This window comes from Puma concolor, chromosome A2, assembly GCF_028749965.1.
Source record: "Puma concolor isolate L17-30 chromosome A2, mPumCon1.1.hap2, whole genome shotgun sequence".
Classification (NCBI taxonomy): domain Eukaryota; kingdom Metazoa; phylum Chordata; class Mammalia; order Carnivora; family Felidae; genus Puma; species Puma concolor.
In genome coordinates, this window is record NC_141668.1 from 2,664,447 (window position 1) to 2,681,747 (window position 17,301).

General features: G+C 48.0%; 1 protein-coding gene across 5 annotated transcripts in view; it reads right to left on the reverse strand.

Moving 5' to 3' along the window:
* The window catches only part of RBM33 (RNA binding motif protein 33), a 139,908-nt gene that overhangs the window by 47,413 nt on the left and 75,194 nt on the right, over nucleotides 1-17,301 (reverse strand). The gene's annotated exons all lie outside the window — the stretch shown is intronic.

Below are 17,301 nucleotides of genomic sequence, written 5' to 3' on the forward strand. Positions count from 1 at the left end.
TTCTAAGGGAACCGGCCTGGAGAGCCTCGGGGTCCGAGCCAACTCTTGGGGACACCGGGTCCATCCACGTTCTGAGAATCACGCCACAGGTTTAGAGATCAAGTCACGAAACCCGGGCTGGCGCTAGGGCCACCTGCAGGGAGCCGGGGCGCCTGCCGCGTGCTGGGTGCGGGGCAGCGAGGCGGGCCGGGCAGAGGGAGACTTGGGGACGGCCTGGGGAAGTGCCGGGTAGCTGGATTCAGTGTCACTCCTCTTGTATCTCTGGCTGGTCCCGCAGCCCAGGGAGAGCCAGGTCAGGAGGCTGGAGAACGGAGTCAAAGCCCAGGGCCAGGTGTGAACCGAGGCTAAGGTCTCGTCTGCTGCCAACCACTGTGGGAGACACGTCGTGCTACTTACCCAGATGCTCAGCCCCTGCGTCTGTGAGCCAGCATTAAAGACAACCCCCCCCCCCCCCCCCCCCCAGTGACTACCAACTGCAGGGATTCACACGGACTTAAATAAGCCACCTTGGTAAAGCCAGTGTGAGCCAGTCAAGCATCGATACTGTATGAACGTCTACTTCAGAGGAAGGACCAATGGGCCCTGGACTCTGAGCCCACCGACCACCTTCGTCCCCTGTGGCTTCCATACCGCACACCGGGTCTGCAGAGCCCCTGACCACTGGAGCTCACGAAAGCACAGCACGGTGGCAGCATGCGTCCCATTTCACAGCCAAGGCAACGGAAACTCGGGACACCGTGGTGCCCATGGTGACACCGTTCTGTTGTATTTTTTTTTTAATCAGAGATTTCAATACTCAAGAAAAACAAGTTAAAAACTCCCACAGGATTCATTTTATTCATAACACAATGAAAATGAAGTAGAGGAAGTTTCAACCCACGACACAAATCTTATCAAAATGACTAGAGCTGGGGATTTTAAAGACCGTATTTTCCCTGGACTTAGATATGGGAATGACAGCCTACGGCCAACTCAGATTTCTGAGTTCTGGAAACCATCACATTATACACAAACTTCCATGTCTCGTATTTCATCCATCTCTATGGAAAACGCTCACTCTATGTTTCTGTCTCAGCCAAAGTGCAAAATCTCTACACAAAGGCTTCTCCTGTAAGCTACCCTCGGTGTAGAAACTTGGTTCTCTCCTGCCCTACTTCACTCTCTCGCCAGCTGCCGGTCCCGTGCACGGCCCGTGGAGGGACCCCTGCCCCCCGGGCTCCACAGACCACTGAGTATTGCTAGATGAGAGCTGGGATCACCGAATGTGCGGATTTAACTGTGACTGGCCTATCAACGTCCCTCAGCAGTTTCTCACCTGCTCCTGCTCTGCAGCTCCCACTGCCCAGGGGCCTCCGCCACCTTTGTCTCCCCTCCCTCCACCCTCACATCCCCGTTCTCCATACCTGCCATCAGTTAAGGTGTCTCCTACCCTGGGTGCACACGGACTCCCAATCCGCGCCCCCTGCCGTGCTCCTTGCGGTCCTTTGTGTCCGATCTGCTTCCGTTCCCCTTCATCTACACTGAATATTCCAGTAGGAATGACGTCCTTGCTGCTAATTTTCACTCTAACACGACATTTGTCACATTTTTCATTTAAAAAATTTTTTTCAACGTTTATTTCTTTTTGGGACAGAGAGAGACAGAGCATGAACGGGGGAGGGGCAGAGAGAGAGGGAGACACAGAATCGGAAACAGGCTCCAGGCTCTGAGCCGTCAGCCCAGAGCCCGACGCGGGGCTCGAACTCATGGACCGCGAGATCGTGACCTGGCTGAAGTCGGATGCTCAACCGACTGCGCCACCCAGGCGCCCCAGATTTTTCATTTAAAAAAGAGGAACAGGGGTCCTGGGTGGCTCAGTTGTTAAGCGTCCAACTTTGGCTCAAGTCACGATCTCACAGCTCATGAGTTCGAGCCCCGTGTAGGGCTCTGTGCCGACAGCTCAGAGCCTGGAGCCTGCTTTGGATCCTGTGTCTCCCTCCCTCTCTGCTCATGCTCATGCTCTGTCTCTCAAAGGTGAATAAGCGTTTAAAAAACAATTTAAATAGAAGGAAGGTAATAATGAAGATTAGATCAGAAATAAATGAAATAGAAACTAAAAAAAAAAAAAAAATAGAAGAGATCAATGAAATGAGGAGCTGGTTCTTTGAAAAAAACCAACAACATTAATAAACCTTTAGCCAGACTCGTAAGGAAAAATAAAAAAAGGCAGAAAGGACTCAAACAAAACCAGAAATAAAAGAGGAATAGGGTGCCTAGGTGCCTCAGTCAGTTAAGTGTCCAGTTTCAGCTCAGGTCATGATCTCACAGCTTGTGAGATCCAGCCCCACGTCGGGCTCTGTGCGTACAGCTCAGAGCCTGGAGCCTGCTTCGGATCCTGTGTCTCCCTCCCTCTCCGCCCCTCCCCTGCTCATACACATTCTCTCTCTCTCTCTTAAAAATAAATAAACATTAACAAAATTAAAAAAAAAAAAAAAAAAAGGAAGAGCGTGCTAAGTTATAACCGAGGTTGGAAGTATTACACCACTGATCGTTGACAGGCTTTCATCCTGAACTAAGGTCAGCAAACATCTGGGCCCCTAACTCACTGGCTGTGTCAGTCACTCCTAGGTTAACAAGCTGACCAAAAAAGCACAGACACAGGGAGCCAGTGTCAGAAAGGACAGAAAGAATACAGTGTACTTTCTGAGAAAGTGGGGCGTCCTCTGGGGCTCCTTCCCCTTAGCCCTGAGTCCCGTGTTGAGTTCATAGCTGGAAAGCAGCAGCACTCACTGTGAGAACTTTCTCTGAACTCAGAACTGTGTCACCAGTCCCAGCACGGGTAAAGCCAAGTCTCAGCTGGCCAGTGTTCGGAACCTCTCCCAGAGAGCACTGCCCTCTCCTACATCAGGCAAGCCCACTGCCACCCCATCCCAGCGAGTGACCGCAGGACCCGGTCCCCCAGCGTCTACTTCTGCGTCATCCACTCCTCGAAGGCCGGACACGGCCCAGATACAGGAGGAAGCCTCGGGGGACTGCTTCTGAAGCTGGCGTCCCTCACCCGGCTGCGTGGAGACCAGCGACCACTTCTCCTCGCCTTCCGTCCTGATTTTACTCACAACCAGGAGAAGAGGAGAGAGGTTCCTGACTTTTCTGTCCCACAAACGTGGCTGTCTCCGTTACTTCGTTTGCGAAGCCCTGATACTTACTGCCACTTTTCTCACTGGGCTCACGTCATGCCAGGCTTACTGACAGCTGGAAAGCACTCGGTTTCTTCGGAAACCAGTCACAAGCAATAAATTCCATGACTGTGTCTTACTGCCCCACGGCTGTCCCCCGCTGCTGCAGCGGCTCCCAGCAGTGCCGCACATGCGGCAGCCCAACGAGGCTCTGCACAGCCTCTCCTCCTTCCGTTAGAGAGTTCATTTCAAGTCCTCCAGAGGACAGCTTTTCTCATTACAGATAAGGCAAAACGTAACTGGAAAAGCAGACTGGCGAACCCCCCCCCCCCCGTTATACGAGCGGAAGGTCTGCTAACCCGCGATTTTGACTTTGCCACGAGTTGAGATGGGGAAAGTATTCTCAACCCCCTTCATCCATTTGTAAAAGGAAAGTGACTGAATCGCGAGAATGAACTCAAAGAGAAACTGATGTGCTTAGTTTTCAATAAAAATTTCAAGCTGCCTGAGAACTAGGTACGTTCCTGGGAGATTATTTTAAATGTTCATATTCTAAAGACACTTGTGGTATTAAACTGAAAATACAGCGGAATCCTAAGTCTTGCCCCTTTGGAATCTTAATATCGTGACGTTCATCTCTTCCCAGACCTTTTCTTCCACCAATTAGCCACGTGCTTGCGGCGTAACCTCCAACAGACACGGGCGCTCAAATGTTGGCGATATCGAACGAGGCCCCCCAGATTCTTTCTTCATCAGTCGTACTGAGCCAGAACTTTAGTCCACCTTCCAGCTGGTCTCTCTCGGAAAGGCGCTAACTAATAGAGGCCGGCCGGGCGGAGGGCAGTGCCGGCGGGTCGGGCTCCCTACTGCGTCCTCCAGCCCTCCCACCACCTAGCAGGCCTCTCAGGGCTCCGTCTTCTCACCTGCAGAAGGCAGGGATGCCGACGGTGCCCGTTTCTCATGGGAGAAGATGAAAGAACGTGTTCGAAGTCCTTACGACAGTACCCAGCAAATAACAAAAGTTCACAGTGCTTGCCACTGTTGTCACTTTTACATGACATTTTTGTAGACAGCACTCCACCCTGTAAGCGTAACACAGAGCTGCTGACAAGTGACAGGGCTCCTTATATCCTGCAAGACAGAGCAGCACAGGCCCCCTTCCTGCACTCTCACCCCAGAGTCTCAGCGGAAGCCTTCACAGATGAGGCGTCACCACATCCTGGCCACTCCACCTCCGGCCGCAAACCCGCTCCCCTCCTCCCCGCTTCAGCCGGCGGGCCGGTGAGGGGCGAGACCACGGTCTGTCATATTCACCTATGTGTTTTCCCACTCGGCACAGAGCCTGGTACAGAGACGCTGACGGATATTTAATAAATGAATCGACTGCCTATTCCAGCCAGCAAGGGAATCCAGCCCCACGTGCTAATCTAAAATGCTACAGCGGGCTGGGCTGCCTAAGTGGCTCAGTGGGTTGAGCGTCCGACTCTGGATTTCAGCTCAGGTCATGATCGCACGGTTATGGGATCAAGCCTAGCATCGGGCTCCGTGCTGATGGTGTGGAGCCTGCTTGGGCCTCTCTCTCTGAAGATAAACATTTAAAAATAAATGAAATAGGGGCGCCTGAGTGGCTCTGTCGGTCGAGCATCCAACTTTGGCGCAGGTCATGATCCTGCGGTCCGTGGGTTCGTGTCCCCCTGCGTCGGGCTCTGTGCTGACAGCTCGGAGCCTGGAGCCTGCTTCAGATTCTGTGTCTCCCTCCCTCTCCTCTCTGCCCCTCCCCTGCTCACGCTCTGTCTCTCTCAAAAATAAACATTAAAAAACAATTTAAGAACAAACTAAAATACCACGGGGGTTAAGCCCTGACTGCCCATGAAGCCCACAGACAGTGGATGGCCGAACGCTAGGAAGGGTGTGATGGAGGCTGGAATAGACCAAGCTGGACCGTGGGCAGTGAGCCGAGGCTCTGGGCTGAGCAGACTGAGAACAGAGCGCACTGGGACCAAAGAGAAGCCAACATCAACAGAACCCGGTCCTCTGACTTAAGTGTAGGACAAAAATCATCTCAACTTGCATTGCCGAGGCGTGGACCAGACAGGGAGCGTGAGATGAGCACGGACTGTTCTCCGACCTGCAACCGCCCCCCAATGTTTAGAGAGTACACTTGTTCTCTGAAGGATGGACACTCGATGGGCAGTTTGTGGGATGCACTTCCAACATTGCTGCTAAGGAGCACAGCCCAGGCCTGTTTTCTTCTTGGCTCTGGACCCAACTGAGGAGTCACACAGCTGTAAGATGCAGGACACATCTATAAACCACACGGGCACAGGATGACCGGAGTAAGATTGGGGGTGGGGGGTGGGGTCCTGCTTCGCTTCTGCTCGTTTTTGCGTTTCGTTATTGCAAAGTAGCACTTAGCAACAGTCGCGCACCACACACACGACAACAAGGCATTTTTCCAGGGTCCATCCTAAAGTAAACAGATCAACAAGTCGGAACTGTACGTAAGCAGGAAATGCTCATGGAACAGCAAGACACGGCAGAGGCGAGTGCAGAAGCAAAATGCGGATAGGAAAAAATCCAGAGTCATTTGTAAAATATAAACAATGTAAACCAAAGACTATATACTATAAAAATAAATGACGTTGTCCAGAACTTGAAGTGTGGCTAGGTCCATATCCCAAATCTGCCTAAGCTCTGAAGAGAAGGACAGAAATCAGTAAGAAAAATTGAGTGTAATTATCTTATTATCTTGGTAATGTTGCAGGACCATGGATGCTAGTGAAACATGAAACCTAACCCCGTAGTTATGATGGTGTTTGGCTTTATATAAACATGAGCCACCTCCCGCCCCAATGACGACAGACCGCTGATGCCCACCGTCCATGCCCACATGTTCCCGAGCACCAGTCAGACTACATTTCACAGTCGGTCCTGCAAGGCAGTGAGGCTGGCGGCGTGACCAAGGTTCAGCAAACGGCACGTGACCGGAAGTGAAGCAGGCCGGTCCCAGACCCGGCCAGTTACACAGGATTAACTCCCGGTTCGCCCTCTCCCCACCTGACGAGGGGGTCTTGCGGGGCCCAGAGGAGGCAGCCCCGGGGGCAAGGGGAATGAGAAGTGAACTCTGCAGCGCCGAGCCACCGAGGGCTCGGGACCGCTCAGTCCGTCACCCACCCCAGCCGGTCCTCCTGTGCCGGACGCTCTGGGGCCGCCACCAGGACCTTTTATGTGCGGGTGCCACGGGCCCCGGCCGTTGCTGTCCTGGCCGATGGGCGCTGTCCCTCCAGGCCTGCCCGTGCAGCCCACGGCCCTCTGCCCCAGGGCAGACGACTCGGAGGTAGGGCTTCTGCTCCAGAGCCCTCCCCCTCCGGGTCAGGCCAGGGCAAGAGCCTTTCCCTGAAAGCACACCGCAGCCCAGTCCCGCCCCCTTCCTACCTGGCGTCCCCGGCACCCTCACCTAAGCCCGTGCACCCGAACCCCCATCTTGGGCTCTGCTCCCGCTGGCCCAAGGCTCCAGCCCACACTACTGCCGCCAGCTGACTCACAGAGCTCCTCTACCTTCTCATTCGCTCCCTGTAACGCGTGACGAGGCACGGGGTCTGCTGACAGAAATCCCGAGCATTTAAGTATCTCGTGCACAGTCCAAGGTTAGAAAGTGGCAGAGGCCGGACTGACTCCCGGGTCACCGGCCCCCCCACAGCACATCCACTCACCCACTGTGCTCATGATGAACAGGAAACGGCGGGGAGTAACTTCACTTCCCTTGGTCTGTCTCGGTGTTTTATTATCACGTATGTACATGTAATTGTGTGAGAGAGTGTGTGAGTGCTTTGGAAGTCAAGAAAACCAATAAATACTAAATCAAGTCTAAAGTCAGACAGCCAAGGAAATTCCATGGCTGCCTGAACAGGTAAAAGAAATTAGCAGTTCTTATCTGACCAGCCTATGAGAAATTGATAAAGGAAGCAGGACCAGAGATGCTATCTACAATGCAGAAGGAAGAGCTGACTCAAGATGAGTAAGCAAGGGAAATTTCTGGCTTTGGCAGTTTGTCCAAAAGAGTAAGAATGGAAACAGAGGGTTTTTGCAGGTGTAACCTTGAAACCATAGGTGACACCTGCAAGGTGTGATAAGCTAGGGCAGCCAGGTGGAGGGCAGCGAGTGCCAGGGATGACCGACTACGGCAGGCCACGTGCGGACCCAAAGACACCAGGAGCACACGCTGAGCGGTGCGGCTGAAGGAGGCCGGCACGGGGAAGAGAGAGCTCTACTGGTACCTGCATCAGACCCTACCAGAAAGCAGCCCACCTCCGAGATGCCAAAGCCTGCGTGAGGGCCAGATGGCAGGAAGATTAGAGAAAAGGAGCAGACACTGCAAGACAGATTATTCAAAAAGAAAGTCCACGGCTGGTCCATGAAATAAACCAGAGTGACAACAGTTACTTCTCTGGAGAGACCAGATCCTGGTGGACACAAGGGCGAAACCATCTGGGGAAGACACGTGGGCCTCTCCTCCCCTCCACTTGCCTCGACGGGTAACAGAACCTGAGGGCCTGAATGCTTACGTGAAGTTTAAAACTTGAACGCTTTAAGATCGTAAAATCTTCTGACCGTTACCGGTACTGGCTTTCCGAAACAGAAATTTAACAACCAGCAGGCATCTTCAAGCTCACAATGCCATTTTCCTCACTGGTTTTGATTCCATTTTGAACGTGGATGGCACTTCCTTTCCCTACACTGACACAACTTAAATTCTGGCCATAAGTTTGAGCCACATGGAAGAGATTGCTCATTGCCTGCCTACTTTAGATTCTCACTTCTTCCTGAGTGATACGGGGGCAACACTGCCCACCTAAAACCCTGAACTTGTCACAGTGGGCCGGGGGCTCTCGGGAGGCTCACTGGGGGCTGCCTCAGTGGGCACGCACCTTTTGTCCCTCCCTCCTCCTCTTTTGGCCTGCGATTTGAGTAGGAAAAACATAGGTCCCTGATAACACCACAGAACTGCTATCCCAACCCAGAACTTGTTCGTTTTTATGCAAAAACACGCCACTTGGTTTAAGTCATTGTTCAAAGAATTTTGTTATGTGCAGCCTCATTCGCATCCTGACTCACCAAGTCAACGTCGTATCTTCTGCAAACACGGTGCCAGGAAACGGGCAGAACAAGTAACTTTTCCTTTAAGGGGTGAGGACACTCAGGTTTACGGAGCCAGAAGCGGACTGGCCCAAGTTACACTGCCCCCACACAGCTCAGGACGAAAATGCACATTTTCAGATTCTCGCTTTGATTATAAAGTGCTCTTTCTGCTGTCACACACTGCCGCTGGGACCAGCGTGTCTTCAGCAAGCCACGGCTCCAGTGTGGCATTCACCACCTCAGAGGCTCTCCTGATGCGAGCATTCATTGAAGAACTTGTAGCGTTTCACGGGTATAAAGGATAATAAATTACCAATTCCCTCCACCAAACGCACAATTATTTTAAGACTGTTAGTGAGCTGCGAACACCTCACTTAACAGAACTTTCAGCACTAATTCTCCTGCCTTTTGAAAGAAAAGGCTACCTTAATCCTCTCGGCTAATTGCTCTATTTTGCTTTTCTTTCTATCCCTTTAAGAGTCTCAGGTAAAACATTATCATTCTTTCTCATAGAATTCTTACACAAACTGCACTCTGGCATGTTCTGCATCTCTTGTTAATTACATGATGTTATCTGTGTTAATCCTACTCAAGAAGGACTGACAACTTCAACCACAAAAAAAAAAAAAAAAAAAAAGAGCACTCTGCATAAATTGCTTAGCCCAAAGTTAATCGTATAATGCGGAAAAGAAAGAGGTTCTAACAGCTATTGTAGGACTTATCAGCTTCCCTAACAGGGTCAGTCAGTATATTTTAATAAGACTAATTAAATACCTTAACAATGTCATTGAAACTTCATGAATCTTTCAATGAATTACAACCTTCCTTTGCAGCATGTTTTCATTTATCAAGCTCACTTAAAATGCAAAGAACCATATAAGAAACCAACAGACGCTTAAGAACGACTCTCAGCTAATTCTCATTCAATGTGGGTCAAACGCAGAGAATACAGACCACTAGTGACCCCTCGCATAATTAAAATTATACCCTCTATCACAATATTAATCCTCTTACCTCAGTGCTTTCCACAGATCTTTCTTCTTTCAGGTTGTGCCTCGTTTAATACCTACATTCATTTTCTTAAAAGGCGTTTTTGTGTTTAGAGGTGCTTTCTAAACATCTGAAGAAGCGTGTGCCCAGGGTCAGCACTGCTCCCCACGCGGACTTGAACACGTGAAGACAGCCAGCGTGCTGGCTCCAGCAGAGAAACTAGAGCATGCGCTACAAACCAGGACACCTTTAACTCGGTACAAAGTACTGCTTCTGATGAACAGACTAGAGACTGTGTACCCACCTTAGTCATACGTTGGAAAGCCGTAACTTTATCCCTGTCCCTTGCCCCTCCCGCTCTTCCCAAACACCCCCCGCAAGCACAGTGCCTGCTCCCCCACAGCACTGCGTCGGGACACTCGCATCTTAAACACAGCTCGGATGCACTTTAGCAGATCCAATCATTTTTATCCAGTTTACTGACATGCGTTTTAATATTTTGCGAGGAAGGGAGAGGCACACCACGACTGAGACTCCGACCGCCTTGGTTGCCACCCTACTTCTTGTGCCCAAAAAGACTCAGTTCCCCCATCTGTAAAGCGGAGAAAAGGATACCTCCCTATGGTTGTTGAACACAAGCTCTGAGCAAAATCTGGAACACTCAGTAATTTCTTTTTTTATTTCCCAGTGAACTTCAACAGCACGTGCTCCAGGGAGATGTGTTTCCTCACTCAAAAAAAAAAGTCGGGGCGCCTGGGTGGCTCTGTTGACGGAGTATCTGACTTCAGCTCAGGTCACGATCTCACCGTTCGTGAGTTCGAGCCCCGCGTCGGGCTCTGTGCTGACAGTTCGGAGCCTGGAGCCTGCTTCGGATTCTGTGTCTCCCTCTCTCTCTGCCCCTCTCCTGCTTGTGCTCTGTCTCTGTCTCTCAAAAATGAATAAATGTAAAAAAAAAAAATAGGGAAAAAAAAAGTGAGTTAAAAAGCAGAAGAGCAGCATCAGCTCTGCCAACTGCAAATGCGGTCTGTGCGCAAGTCCTCCTCCGCGAGTGCACCTCCCACGCGGGCCATCACTCCCATCTCCCACCAGGGAATGACAACCGTGTTCACACAAAACACTAGACACAAACGTTTATACCAACTCTCTTCATGAGAGCCAGAGACTAGCAATAATCCAAATGTCGAAGGGATAAACGGACTGTGGTACATCCATTCAGTGGAATAATACCTACCAATTAAGAAAGACAAATCCCTTACAGGCGCAATCTCAAGAGCACTGTGGCGAGGGAAAGCAGCCAGACTCAAAGCAAACATCCCACAGGATTCCACTCACAGGACATGATTTCAATGAAAGAGAACGTGGCGGTTGCCGGGGGGCTCGGCGGGGAAAGGTGTGACCACAGAAGGGGCAGCGTGAGGAAGCCCTCTGAGCGGCAGGACTGCGCTCTCTCTCTCTCTCTCTCTCTCTCTCTCAACTGTGGTGAGCACACAACTGAATGCACTTACAAAAACTCACCAGCTTGCACATCAAAAGGAAAAGGACTAAACTGTAAAAATTTTTTAAAACTCTAACTTTTGGGAAGAAATGCTTTCAGGTCCTTTATAATAAAATAGGGCCTCTTTCAAAGTGTATCTTAAAAATGCATTTCAACAACTGGAGCACCTGGGTGGCTCAGTCAGTTAAGCATCCGACTCGATCTCAGCTCGGGTCACAATCTCACGGTTGCGAGTTCAAGCCCCGCATCGGGCTCTGCGCTGACAGCACGGGGCCTGCTTGGGACCCTCTATCCCTCTCTCTCTGCCCCTCCCCCACTTATGTATGCATAAGCTCTCGCTCTCAAAATAAATGAACATTTAAACAAATGCATTTCAACAGAACTACAGGTCTTCAAAGACTCAGGGAAAACAAATATTTAAAATAAAAACCGGTGTGCTTTGTAGGACACGTCGATAAAAACAGGCCATAAAGATTTTCTTGGCACACGTAGGAGGTTCTCAGACTGACCGCACTCCGTTTAAGTCTACTATTTATGAAAGGGTGTGGGAAAGGTTTTCATTTCAACGTGGACGGTTTTAACTTGGCCGAAAACTCAACAAAACCGTGTAGCAAACGCTTTCACAATGTGGCTTACTGGCTCACTTAACTGTACGAGAAACCCACTTCCTATGACTCGAGCAAGTGCTCCCAGGTCTCTGAGGTCTCTCTGTGCGGACCCCCACCCACCCTCTCTCTGCCCAGCACGCAGCGTATGCCGGCAGGACGGCGAGTCGACGGGGTGCAGGACCTCATCGCCGCCATACTTAATGGCTGTTACCGTGGTGTTTAGCTGTTCCTCCTACTGCTGCAGATGGGAATTCATTGATATGATTAAATTTGATGGTATGATAATGTATGGTAATCACGATTAATCAGAAACCCACCAGCAAACGGAGGATGTTGGGTATTATGTCACCTGCATTTTAAACTGCATTCTCTCCTTGCGAGCCTGACGACATTTGACAGCTGGAAGGCTCTCATCCCACACTCGCCTGCTACTACTCATAGATCTGATAAGAGAAAATGCCCATCATTCCTTCCCGATCTTAAGTGCTGATAATTACACGGCATTGCAGGCAAGTTGTAAAAACAGTTAGGGGTTCAAAAGAAAGACTGGAATAAAGTCTAGATTCACATCTGCAAGGGCTCTAATCAGAGAGAAATGGAATTGGAGGCAGCAGTCTCATCAAACATGATTTGCATGAAATGCCATATAAAACACATCCAGGACGTTGTCAATCAGCAGCACCTGATACCACACGCGTGCTCCACAGGCACAGAGCTCCCTGGGACCTACCTGCACGGCACTGTCACTGCACAGTAAGCACAGATGGAAATCAAAACCTAAAAACGAACGTGATTGCTCAGAGGACTACTTGAAACTCATCAGCAGTCTTTTTTTTAAACATAATGTTTAGTTTTAATTCAAACTAGAGTCCCTGAGAAATGATTCAGCAGCCAAAGCACTTGGTATTGAAGTGGCTACCCTGAAATACCAGCATTCACCCAGTACATCGATTCAGAATCAATGACTGAATAGGTGTTTAAAACCCCCTCGGTCAAGAATCTTTACAACGTGCGTCACTCGGGGTTTAGCCATACACTTAAAAACAGCAATTGCGCGGACGCCTAAAACAAACTAGGTCAGCAAAACCTCAAAGCGACACTTCGAAAGATTACCAACCGACATTCTAGTGTTACTTTTCTAAGTGGGCAAACATTAAAAACAAGAAACATCACTTCGAGGACAAATACGTAACTGGACAATATACTTATGGGCCAAGAAAAGACTCCAAACTTTCCACCAGTGACAAAAACGTCAGCCTCCGTGGAAAGGGACACCAATCAGACTAACAAGTAAAACAAAGAGCCTTTGGAAACGAGCACAGAATTCACAGACACAAAGACAGGTGCTCACCCGCAGGGCGGTGCACCAGTGTCCCGACCCCACCGCCCCACCAACACCACGAAAGGAAACCACGACCGTCTGTGGGGCAACACTCGAGCCTTCACACGAGTGAAAATGCTTCACGAGAGGAGACGGACGGTAGGTGGCTGGGCGGCAAGACCGGACGGAGCACGAGAGCTGGGGCGGAGGGAGGGACGGCCGGCGGCGGCTCCTGTGCCCATCAGCTCCTGTGAGTGGCCACTGCTCCGACGGCCGAGACGCATTTTACACGTGGCAGAGTCACATCGCGGGACAAAAATGACGACGAAGAGAATTCGTTCTCTGATGACGCTACCAACCGAGTTATGTTTACATTTCAAACAAAGGTTCAGAAGACCGACTGGAAAAAAGAAAACAGTCTGGGAATTAAAGTTTGGGACAAGAAATGTTCTAGAATGCAGCACTAACAGCTGTGTCCGTGGCTAAAATTAAATACACGGATCTGATTCTTAGGTGGAAACCTAAATTACAAAGCACATCACCGAATTCCATAAACGAGGGAACCGGGGGGTGGGGGCTGGGGGGGGGGGCGGGCAGCCCATCGAGACACCAAGACGGACACGACCACAGAAAGGCACCTCGATGTCAAGAGCTAAAACAGTATTTTCCAAAAAGATCAAACATAGGGAAGCTTTTCTTACGATATTTGTTACTTTGACATTCAAATCTTTGCTTAAAAACTGTTTAAATTCCCTAAATAAAATTCATCAACAGGACATAAAGATATTAGTTTTGCTACTAAATCAAGCATAGCTAAGAATACCATATTTTGGCCTAAGATTTTAGTTTTTAAAAATAATTTTAACGAATCCTATGAAAAATAGGTTTAATATTAGGCTGTCTAGAGTTCTGATTTTTTTAATTAAAAATTCAAGGTATTATCACTTAATACAATTTGTAGGCATACTAGTTCTAAATTAAGAATTTCTCAAGGTTTCATAAAATTGTCAAACAAAATGGACTTTTAAGAAAGTAAAGCTTGGGGCGCCTGGGTGGCGCAGTCAGTTAAGCGTCCGACTTCAGCCAGGTCACGATCTCGCGGTCCGTGAGTTCGAGCCCCGCGTCAGGCGCTGGGCTGATGGCTCAGAGCCTGGAGCCTGTTTCCGATTCTGTGTCTCCCTCTCTCTCTGCCCCCTCCCCCATTCATGCTCTGTCTCTCTCTGTCCCAAAAATAAATAAACGTTGAAAAAAAAAAAGAAAGTAAAGCTTGCCACTGTTGGGGAAGAGAAGGAATACCTCAGCATTAATACTAACTGGATACTAACTCCTTTAAAACTTGGAAATCTAGGGGTGCCTGGGTGGCTCAGTCGGTTAACTGTCCACCCGACTTCGGCTCAGGTCATGATCTCAGGGTTCACGGGTTCGTTGAAGCCCTGCGTCAAGCTCTGAGCTGTCACCTGGAGCCTCCTTCAGATTCTGCGTCTCCCTCTCTCTTTGCCCCTCCTCCTCTGCTGGCGCTCTGCCCCACCCCCTCACAAATAAAATAAAACATTAAAAAAAATTAAAACTTGGAAATCTAGTGGTACTTCTACTGACTGCCTTTTTTACTCTTTAGTCCATCAAGTAGAGCTTAATTCCTATATACTTATATACTTAAATGAGCATGATATAATGCACATTATGTATCAACGAGAACAAGTAAAAAATTAAATAACACAACGCCTCTCTACACAACTCATTTTATGTAGGGTTCATCATTACCTGAATCAGTAGACTTCCTCGGCACACAAAAAGATCTGAATCACAGAAATGTACTGAGCAAAGGGAAGTTCACTGTAATCTCGTCTCTCCCCAGCCTAAGCTCCTCTAATGAACCCCCAATGTCCCCAGGACAGGTGGCGCTCCCGTTGACAGCTTCATACCGCTCGCTTGTGTTTCAGGACAACCCGACCCGTGTCTGCAGATCAACTTCTGCACGGAGTCCTACTCCTCCTGTGCCCAGGAGAACTGGCCGAGCCCTGGGCCTTGTTCACGGAAAGTGTGGATGCAGAGTGACTGAACGAGTGACACGGCAATCCTATACTGTGTTACAAGACTACAGGGAACTTCACTTAGCTCAGATTTCTGTGATTCAGATCTTTTTTGTGTGCCAAGGAAGTCTATGATTCAAAGAGACTCCATGAGGATTCTGAAGTCAGGTTTCCTAACGCGAATGTTGTATCAACAGGGGGGTGGGGGGGTGGAGAGGAGAAGGCAGAAGGCAGGAGGCAGGAGGCAGGAAGAGTGTCATTTTACAAAGTAAAATTCAGTTTAGCAAAAGTTAATAGGACAGCCCCCAGGGCACACCACCACCACCACTAGGAAATCTCCCAGGGGCTCTGTTAGAACACAGCAATACTATCCCCACTGATTGCAGAATTTTACTCTGGTCACAACTGGCTTATATCGCTATGCTGATCTGTTTTATGGTTTGGGACTAAGCACTAGGCAGAGGTGCGAGGCATAAAGGCGAAACTCACATGTTCACAAAACTACATTTACACAGACAGCAACCAAGTTTAGTCCAGTAGTAGAAAAGGAAAAAAAAAATTTATTCAAAAAAGATCTGGTGTACGTTTTAAAAAAACAGCAGATGGCCCAGAGTTGGTCTCCATTCCTAATATTTTAATGAACTTTTAAAAACATACTGCCTCTAGTATATTTCTGATTTTTTAATTTTTAAGTAATTTCTACACCCAACATGGGGTTCAAACTCACAACACTGAGATCAAGTCACACACTCCAACAACTGGGCAAATCAGGCACCCCACCTCAAGTGTATTTTTTAAAAACAGATTCCACATCTGATTACTTTCCCTAAGGAAGATTGATTACAGAAATAAGAGCAGGGCATTTTCAAGACCATAAGTTCACCGTAAATTCAGCTTAAGATCTAGCATTTGGGGCTTAAAGAAAGACACAATACACACTAAATAACGATAAATAACTGAGCTAAAGAAAAATCTCTCCTCTCATATCATACACATGACTAATCTGTACCCAACTATTTCCTATAGCCCATACATACTTTCCATCTCAAAAGCAGTAACAAAACAAAACTGACATGTTGCAGAAACTTTTCCAAAAGCAATTCAACAGTACTCACTACCCTCAGCGCCCTGTAACAGTACTCATGACCCTCAGAGTACTATATATATACATTCAGTTTCAGGGTGCCCAGCCGGTTCAGTCAGTGGAGCTTGTGACTCTTGATCTGGTGGTTGTAGGTCCAAGCCCCATGTTGTGTTTAGAGATTACTTAGAAATAAAATCTTTAAAAAATAAATTAATAAGTTCAATTTACATAGAAATTGTCTCCTATTATCCGCTTATAATATCCTCCAGTATTATGCACTTTGCTTCTTCTAGGAGAGGATACAATCACATTTGCACAATTGAAAAATTCAAGGAGCGCCTGGGTGGCTCAGTCAGTTAAGCGTCCAACTTCGGCTCAGGTCATGATCTCACGGTTTGTGGGTTCGAGCCCCGCATTGGGCTGTGTGCTGACAGCTCAGAGCCTAGAGCCCGCTTCGGATTCTGTGTCTCCCCCGCTCTCTGCCCCACCCCTGCTCATGCTCTGTCTCTCTGTCTCAAAAATAAATAGAGGGGCGCCTGGGTGGCTCAGTCGGTTAAGCGTCCGACTTCAGCCTGGGTCACGATCTCGCGGTCCGTGACTTCGAGCCCCGCGTCAGGCTCTGGGCTGATGGCTTGGAGCCTGTTTCCGATTCTGTGTCTCCCTCTCTCTCTGCTCCTCCCCCGTTCATGCTCTGTCTCTGTCTGTCCCATAAATAAATAAAAACGTAAAAAAAAAAAAAAAAAAAAAAAAAAATTTTTTTTAAATAAATAGAAACATTAAAAAAAAAATTTTTTTAAGAAAAATACAAGTAGATGAAAACTGCAATTATTCTAATTTTATATTAGTAAACACATTTTTATAAAAATATCAATTACATACAATATTGCTGTTTTTCACTAGCTTTTAGAACGTTATGAGTCACTTAAAGGAAAAATTAGTTAATATAAGGGAATAAAACCAGTAAGAATCAGTTACAGAAACCATGCCATAATTCATAAAAAACTACAAATCAAAGAGGTTTCTAAAAAATACTCTGAATCTTAACTACGGATTGTATTTTTGAATAATCATCTGCCTATACACCTAGAACCTTCATTAAAACCTTTCTGTTAAGTGCCTTCTATAAACATGCTATCTACTTAAGTATCAAAGGTAGAGTCAAATACATCTTTTAGATATTTCCTGAAAATCAGATTTAGTCTCAACAAAACTACATCTGTTTTACACACAAACGATATTAAAATTTTATGGTCCAGTCCATTTTTCTTCGACATTGGTTTTACAAAGAACATATCTTCCTTGATTTAATGAAACCAAGAACTAACGACAACTCTAATCCAAAACTCAGATAGAACAATTTACTTAAACAGATACATTATTTAATGGACGTTATTCTTCTGGTTAGGATAAGCAAGGAAAGCACACTGCAAAGCGTGGAGTGGGAGAATGTGTGTGTTCTTTTAAAGAAAGTTGAAAGAG